This window comes from Nycticebus coucang, chromosome X (genome assembly GCF_027406575.1).
Source record: "Nycticebus coucang isolate mNycCou1 chromosome X, mNycCou1.pri, whole genome shotgun sequence".
NCBI lineage: Eukaryota > Metazoa > Chordata > Mammalia > Primates > Lorisidae > Nycticebus > Nycticebus coucang.
In genome coordinates this window covers 158,969,278-158,978,121 of record NC_069804.1, presented here as the reverse complement: position 1 = coordinate 158,978,121, position 8,844 = coordinate 158,969,278, and positions in this window count along the sequence as shown.

The window sequence follows — 8,844 nt, the reverse complement described above, 5'->3', positions numbered from 1 at the left end:
ACATCCTTGAAGTTCTTCTGAACCCCCATCTTCACAGAACTGTCATTATTTGATTTATCTGGAATATTGTTGAAAAACTCCAGTTCTCTGGAGGTATTTTCATTTGAGTTGACTCAGAAGTCACTCTGTGTAAACAGTTATGATATCCTCAGGACATTTGTCAAAAACAATGGTGGAACTTGTTTAACAATGCAGCTACATGAAGTTTTGTTATCAGTTGGGACTAACAAGAAACTGACTAAAAAAATGTGAAAGGGAAAGCAATTGGATGAGATGGTCATAGGGGATTTTGGAAAGGTTGGTGGATCCGTGGGATCTAGAAGGCCACACAGGCACACATGAAGATTATGTGCATGTCCAGGAAAGCCTTGAGAAGGCCCTGTTTCTCACATGTGGTTCACCTGAAGGTCTGTGTAAGCAGGAGGTAAAGACTAAACCAAAATTGTAAACTCTCCTGGATGCATTAAATATGTGCCACAATATATAAACAGAGCCCCACAGTGAAGGCCAGGAGAATTATCTGTGTAAGACATTTAAGAAAATACCTGTCTAATCATTAGCTAACTACTGGCTAACAAAGCAGAAAATTCCATAATCATACAGCACAAAGAATACAGATTTTAAATAGTTTGCAAAAAAGTCACTAACAATAAAACAGTGATCCCTTTTGCAAGAACAAAAGCAACAAACAGTAGCAACAAACCCTGAGTAGTGGGGGGAAATTTGATTTCTAGAGTTGTCATTATATATTATTTAAAATGCACGGATTTCAACAAAAAATTATTAGCCCACAAAAAATAGAAATATATGTATTACACACACACAAAAAGAAAACAATAGAAACTACCCCTGAGGAAATCCAGATGCTGGTCTTAGTAGACAAAGATTACAAATTGGTTATTGCAGATATGTTCAATGTAATGGAAAAAATAACATCTATAGAATTAAAGAAAATATAAGAAAAATGTCTCACTGAATAGACAATATTAAGAATGAGACAGAATTTTTAAAAATAGCCATATAGAGATTATGGAGTTGAAAAGAACAATAATTAAAATAAAAATATTCCTGAGAGGGACTCAGCAGCAGATTTGAGAAGGAAGACAAAAGAATCAATGAACTCAAATATAGATCAATTGAGAATATGTAGTTTGGGAAACAGAAAGAAATAAGATTAAAGAAAAATGAACCGAAGGTCAGAGACCTGTGAGTCATTATCAAGCCTACCAACATATGCATAATAGAAGTACCAGAAGAAGGAAGAAAAGAGAAGAAAATAAACTTAAAGAAAACTCCCTAGATATGACATTAACCTATGCATTCAACAAGCTTAACATATTCCAAATAGGATAAATGCAAAAGATACATACCTAGATAAAGCATAGTCAACTGGTCAAAAATCAATGCAAAGAAAGAATTCTCAAAGCAGCAAGTGGAACACTGACTCACCATGTATAAGCATTTCTTAATATAATTAAAAGTTGACTTCTCATCAGACATTATGTAGGACAGAAGGTAGTGCATTAACATATTCAAATGGAGAAAATAGACACTATTAATGAATAATTCTATACCCAGAAAAGCTATCCTTTAAAAATGAAGGAGAGGCTGGGCATAGTGGCTTATGTCTATAATTCCAGCACTTTGGAGGCTGAGGCAGGAGGATCACTTGAGGTCAGGAGTTCAAGACCAACCCTGGTGACATAGCAAGACCTTGTCTCTATAACAAATAAGAAAAATTAGCTGGGTGTGGTGACATGTGCCTGGAATCCCAACTATTCCAGAGACCAAGGTAGGAGGATTGATTGAGCCCAGGAGTTTGAAGCTGCTGTGAATTATAAGTATGTCACTTCAGTCCAGCCTAAGCAACAGAGCAAGACTCCATCTTTATAAAAAAAGAGAGATATAAAGCATACAGAAAAGAAATGACAAAATGACAGATTTAAATTCTTCCTTGCCAATAATTACATAAAAAGACAGAAATTGACCAAAAGGATTTTTAAAAAAATCAGAACATGATTTAACTATATGCTATCTACAAGAAATTCACTATAAATCAAACATTCAAATAAGTCGAGAATAAAATTTTGAAAAAAATATATATGCAAACAGTATGCACAATAGATCTGAAGTAGTTAATCTTGATAAAAACATACTTTAAGACAAAAATTTTAATATAGACAGAGAAGAACATTTTTTTTTTTTTTTTTGAGACAGAGTCTCAATTTGTTGCCCTTGGTAGAGTGCCATGGCATCACAGCTCACAGCAACCTCACACTTCTGGGCTCAAGTAATTCTCTTGCCTCCGCCTCCCAAGTAACTGGGACTACAGGCACCCACCACAACGCCCAGCTATTTTATTTTTTTAGAGATGAGGTCTCTCTCTGGCTCAGGCTGGTCTCAAACCTGTGAGTTCAAGCAATCCACCTGCCTTGGCCTCCCAGAGTGCTGGGATTAAAGGCATGAGCCACCATGCCCGGCAAAAACATTTTGTAATGATGTCACTCCATCAGGGAGACATAATAATTATAAACATCTATGCATATAATAGAGCCACATAATATGTAAAACAAAAACTGACAGAATTAAAAGGATAAATATTTAATTCAACAATAATAGTTGGAGACTTTGAACAATTGATAGAATAACTAGCAAAAGGTAAACTAGGAAATAGAAGGCTTTGATAACACTATAACCCAATTGGATCTGACAGGATTTTTGTGGAACACTCCACTCAACAATAGCAGATAAACATTCTTTTCAGGTGCACACGAAAAATTCTGTAGGATAGATAATATACCAGGGCATGAAACAAATATCAATAAATTTAAAATAATTAAAACCATATGAAGTATGCTTAAGATAACAAAGGAATTAAGTTAGAAATTAATAACAGAAGTTTGGGAAACCCCCAAATATGTAGAAATTATGCAAATACTCCTAAATAATCAATAGTTCAAAAAAGAAATTACAAAGATAAAATATAAAATCCTTAGAAATGAACAAAAACACACAAAATATCAAAATTCATGAGATGCAGCTAAATCAGCACATGAAGAGAAAATTTTAGTTGTAAATATCTATATGATAAAAGAAGGCCAAGTGTAGTGGCTCGTGCCTGTAATCCCACCACTTTGGGAGGCTGAGGCAGGAGAATTGCTTAAGCCCAAGAGTTCAAGACCAGCCTGGGCAACATAGGGAGAACTTGTCTTAATAGAGAACAAGTTGAAACTGAAAGTTTTTAATTGAAACTGAAAGTTCATTCTTTGAAGTAATTAAAAATATTAACATACTTTTAGCTTGGTTGATCAAGAAAAGGAGAAAGAAGACTTAAATTTACTTTTCTAAAATCAGGCCTGGAATTAGGAACATGCATTTTGGTGTTTCAGTTTAGCTGTTTTTTTTTTTTTTTTTAATTGCTGAAGGAATGGGTGACCCATCAACTACTCACTCCCTCTTTCTCACTTAGTTTTGCACTTGTTTTCTTCCTGTTCCTTAAACATGCTCAGTCTTTCGTTTCTATTTTTCCCCTTATTCTTATATGTTCATTTCCTCACTCTTCAAACTTCATACTAACCATTTAATGTGAAATTTTTAGTCTCAATTTAACTATTACTTCTTCTGAGGGATCTTACCTGAACAATCCCATCTAAAATAGGTCTCATCCATTACTATTTTTTCCAGCTTCCTGTTTGTTTCCTTCAAAATACTTGTGCTCATTCAACTGTTTTATTCATGTGTATGATAATCGGTTTATTATTTATTAAAATGTTTATTCACTACTACGAATGATCAGAATTTTGTTCTTTTTCCCTGCAGATCTCCAATGCTAAAAAAACCACCTGACACACAGAAGATACTCAATAAATATTGGTTGAATACATGAAATAAGAAATGAAAAGAAGCAAAGTGTGAAATACCTACACCCAGATATATGTACATGCCTGTGTAGGCTTTTCATAATTCTAAAGTTTAGGCATTAGTAAAAAAAAAAAAAAGTGTGATAACCTTGCTACACACAAAATAAACTAGGCTTTTCAATATGTGGGTATCTCTGGTACCAGAATTATATAATATTCATGATGATGATGACAAAACAGCCATTATTAAAAATAATATGCAGGTTCCTCAAAAAACTAAAAGGATAGGTAGAACTACCATATGAATTCGGTAATCTCACTACTGGATATATATACAAGGAAATGAAATAACTACATCATAAAGTATCTGCTCTCCTGTTTATTGCAGTACTATTCACAATAGCCAAGATGTAGAATCACCCTAAGTGTTCATTAATACATGAATGGATAAAGTGTGGTATATATAAACAATATAATATTACTTAGCCATAAAAAGAACAAAATTCTGTCATTTACAGCAAAATGGATGAGCCTGCCGTATACTATGTTAAATGAATGAAGCCAGGCTCAGAAAGATAAATACCATATGTTCTCACTCATATATGGAAGCTAAAAATGTTAATATCATAGAGAAGTAAAGAGTATAATTTTGGTTACTAAAGGTGGAGGCTTAGGGGGACAGGGAATATTCAAAGGTTGGTTAATAGGTATAAAAGTATAGCTGAATGAAAGGAATAAGTTCTAATGTTCTGCAGCGCTATAGGGTGAATATAATTAACAACAATTGATTATGTATTTTCAAATAGCTAGAAGGGCAGATTTTAATGTTCCCAGCATAAAGAAATAATAAATGTTTGAGGTGATGAGTTAGCTATTTGAATATTACACATTATACACAAGTATTGAGATAGCAGCACACTGTACCTCACAAATATATACACTTATCATGTGTCAATTAAAATAATAATAAAAGCAAAAAACCCCAGTAGTATTAACAGCTAATGTTTTAAGGTGCTTACTAGTTGCCAAGTACTGTACTAAGTGTCATGCATGGTTTATCTTATTCAATCTTCATAGCAACCCTCTGAAGTAGATAGGGATAGGGATGCCAGAGAGGCTGAAGTAAATTTCCCAAGGTTGCACAGCTGAATAACGTTCTTTCTGAATACAAAATGTCTGACTTCAAATCCAGGTCTTTCTGACAATAAAGCCTGTGTGTGCATGTCTATGTGCATATGTGGACAAACAGAAATGGACATATGGGGCCATGGTTCTAATGTGTTAGTGGAAATTTTTATTTGGTGATTTTTATAACATTTATTCATTTTTAAAACTTTTTTTACTTCTTTTTCATTACATATATATACTGTATAGTAGTGAAGCCTGAGGCTTTTGTATCCATCATCCCATAGTGTACATTGTACTCAATAGGTAATTTTTCAATCCACAGCCCCCTTCTATCCTCTCCCTTCTGAGTTTCCAATATCCATTAAGTCACTCTGTATGACCATGCATACCCACTGCTTAGCTCCCACTTACAAATGAGAACATTCAGTATTTGGTTTTGTGTTCCAGGGAGGGAGTGGGGGATGAAAAATTACCATGTGTGTCTCTGATGTCCATTGTACTACTCCTTGTGACCTTGTGTAGCCATAGCTTAGCTCCCACTTACAAGTGAGACCATGCAGCCTTTATTTTTCTGTTCCTGAGTCACTTCACTTAGGATAATGGACTCACAACAACAAAATTGCAGGAACAAATGAACACTTTTCTGCGTGCTCCTTTCCATATGACGAAAATGTTAGCTTTAATAGTTTTGCTTTCAGGACTTATTGAAACTCAAGGAGCAAATTGTAGGTGACTAATTTTATCTTCTTACTATTTAGTACTGGCATTGTTGAGATACTCAATAAAACTCCAATGATATACTCTTAACTTTTTTTTCAAATTTTAAATTCCTTTCTGTGAAACTCTTCCAGGAAAAGTTGTGGTTATGGCTCTCAAGTGCATTTTCTTTGCTCTGCTGCTGCCAGTACTCATCACAAAGCTCTTTTGTCAGTGATGTTGATTTTTAAGGGGTCAGTTCAACCTTCTAAGATGTTGCCTTGTGATTTCGGCACCCCTCATGAGAAGATGGTGTGCAGAGAGGCAGAGTTGCCCATTTTCAGCTGCAAGTCATAAGTGTTGTTTGGCAGCGATAAGAAATTTAAACAAGTTCCCCAAGGCATAGGATTGTTCCTAAGTATTGTCTGTTTATTATCACCCAACTTGTTTATTTAGTAATACAAGGAAGATTTGAAGAAGGCAACTTTCACATAAAGTAAACATTTCACATAAAGACACCTACCCTAAACAACTCTGATTAGTTGTTCTCATAATCTCTGAAACTTTCTATTCATCCTGAGTCTTGACTTTGTGTCAGAAACCTTCCTGTGGCTTGTTCTCCACTTCCAGATGTAACATACTCTAGAGAGAACCTTATCTAACTTCTCTCTGAAATAATCAAAAGGAAAAACATTAGTTTACCTGTCTAATTTTCTCTCAGCTAAAAAGGTCTCTACCTCTCCTCAATAAATTTCTCTCTGTCAGCACAAGGCACATCTCATTGTTTGTTCTCCTCCATCTCCTCTTAGCCCCTAATGAAAATGATCAAAATCAAATAAGTACCAGGCTTGTAGTTTCACTTTTTCTTCCCTTTCATTTGTGGAATTACGTTTACTTCTCCCCTCTAGTATTTGACTTTATCTGCTCACTATGCCTTATTAGTTAGCTAATAGTACTTTCCTTCCAGTTTTAGATTAAATGAATAGGATTAGAAAGTACCAGAAATTAAACTTGTACAAGAATTTGTTCCATGTTCAAAATTAAAATGATGATGTTACAATGAAATTTTCATAACAGCATAGATTCCCTTTCTAAAGAGTTCTCTATTGGGGTTCCTGAGGTTTTCTCATTTCCATTTCCATTTGCAATAGTGTCCAAACAGCTTCTGTTGTTGACCAAAAAAGGATTAATTCCAGGAATGCTTGCCAGAGTGAAACAGAATGGATCGAACCGGAAGTCAGCCTGTCAGGATGTATCTGGAAGTAATGGTGGGGTTAATCAGGTTCAGGCCCCTGTACTGAGGCCTTTTATTAGTCATATGTCACTAAGTCCAGCATTTTCCTTTTATTCCAAAATTGGGCTAAGTGATATTTTGACACAACTTTAAAGACACTGATTTTCAAAATACAAATGATCAATAAACATAAGAAATCTATTCAACCTAATTTCTAATAAGATAATTTCAAATTAAGGTAACAATAGAATTGTTTGATTTTTTCTCTCTGATTTGCTTGAGTTCTTTATAAATTCTCACTATCAGCCCTTTGTCAGATGTACAGTATGCAGATATTTTCTCCCATTCTGTTGGTTGTCTATTTACACTATAAAAAAGTAGGCAAAAGACATGAACAGAAGTTTTTCAAAATAAGATAGACTAATAGCCAATAAACATATGAAAAGACACTCAATGGTTTCTAGTCATCAGAAAATGGAAATTAAAACCACAATGTGATATCCACCAACTCTAATGAGACTGCTTTGTATCAAAACATCCCAAAACAACAGATGCTGGTATGGATGCAGAGAGAAAGGAACTCTTTATACACTGCAGGTAACAAGTCAAACTAGTACAACCTCTGTAGAAAGTTGAATGGCAATACCTCAAAAAGCTAAAGTAGACCTACCATTTGATCCAGCAGTGTCATTACTATTTACCTATAGGAAAAAAGCCATTTTATAAAAAGATATGTGCATGATAATGTTTATTGCAGTACATTTCACAGTTGCAAAGATGTGGAAACAACCCAAGTGACTATCAATGCATGAGTGAGTGGATTAAAAAAAGTGGTATATGTATATCATGGAGTACTACTCAGCCGTAAAATGATGAACTAATACTTTTGTAATAATGTGAATGGAACTGGATACCATTCAAAGTGAAGTATCACAAGAGTGGAAAAACAAACACCACATATATTGACTTAAGTTGGAACTAATGAACACCCACGTGAAGATTTGTAGTAAAACTCAATGGAAAGCAAGCAGGTGGGAATGGACATGAAGGGAGGGGGTAATTTCACAGCTATTAGGTACAATGCACACTATTTGGGTGAGGGGAACACTTACAACTTTGACTCAAACTGTACAAAAGCAATTCATATAAACAAAACATTTGTACCTCTGTAATATTCTAAAATAAAAAATCAAATCAAAATGGGAATATAGTTTTCTAGTTTGTCACATTATTGCACCTTATTTTTAAATGATGCAGTCAATATTGGTATAGACATAGGCAAATGATCACTCATACAATGGGAATGGATATTAAAGGGCAAATTGGCATTTTTTTTTTTCTTTTTTGGCTTACATGCATTCAGTACCCACCATGTGCTGGACACTGTGATAGAAACATAACTTCCATCATCTCATTTAATTTTCAAAACAACTTGATGATGTAAGCACTTATAATTCCCATTTTATAAATGAGTAAACTGAAGCTTAAAGATGGAAAATAGCTACATCTCACACAGTTGTGAGTAGCAGATTTAAATATGTCTGCCCGATTCTCAAACCTAGGCAAGTCTTATTGAGTGTCAAAACTAGGCGATTTTTCATTTCTTCTCTATTCCTCTGTCAATTTTTAAACAATAAGCATTATAACTTTTATAGTTTAAAAATCTGGTATGTATTTGCCTGTTTTTTAAAAACATTCTACTTGAGTTAAATCTGCTCTATGTTTGTTGAAGATAACCTTGGAAGTTGAAGGAATGGTGTATAATGACAGAGAAAAGGTAGCTCCATGTATTAAGACTTGTAATTGCAAGTTCTATAGAGTCATTAAGTCTGGCTCTCAGTATGTGCACAGTTTTGAAAGATTCCTTGCTTGAGCAGAGGACTTTTTCTATGCAGAATCTTATATAGCAATTGGGTGATTTTTTCT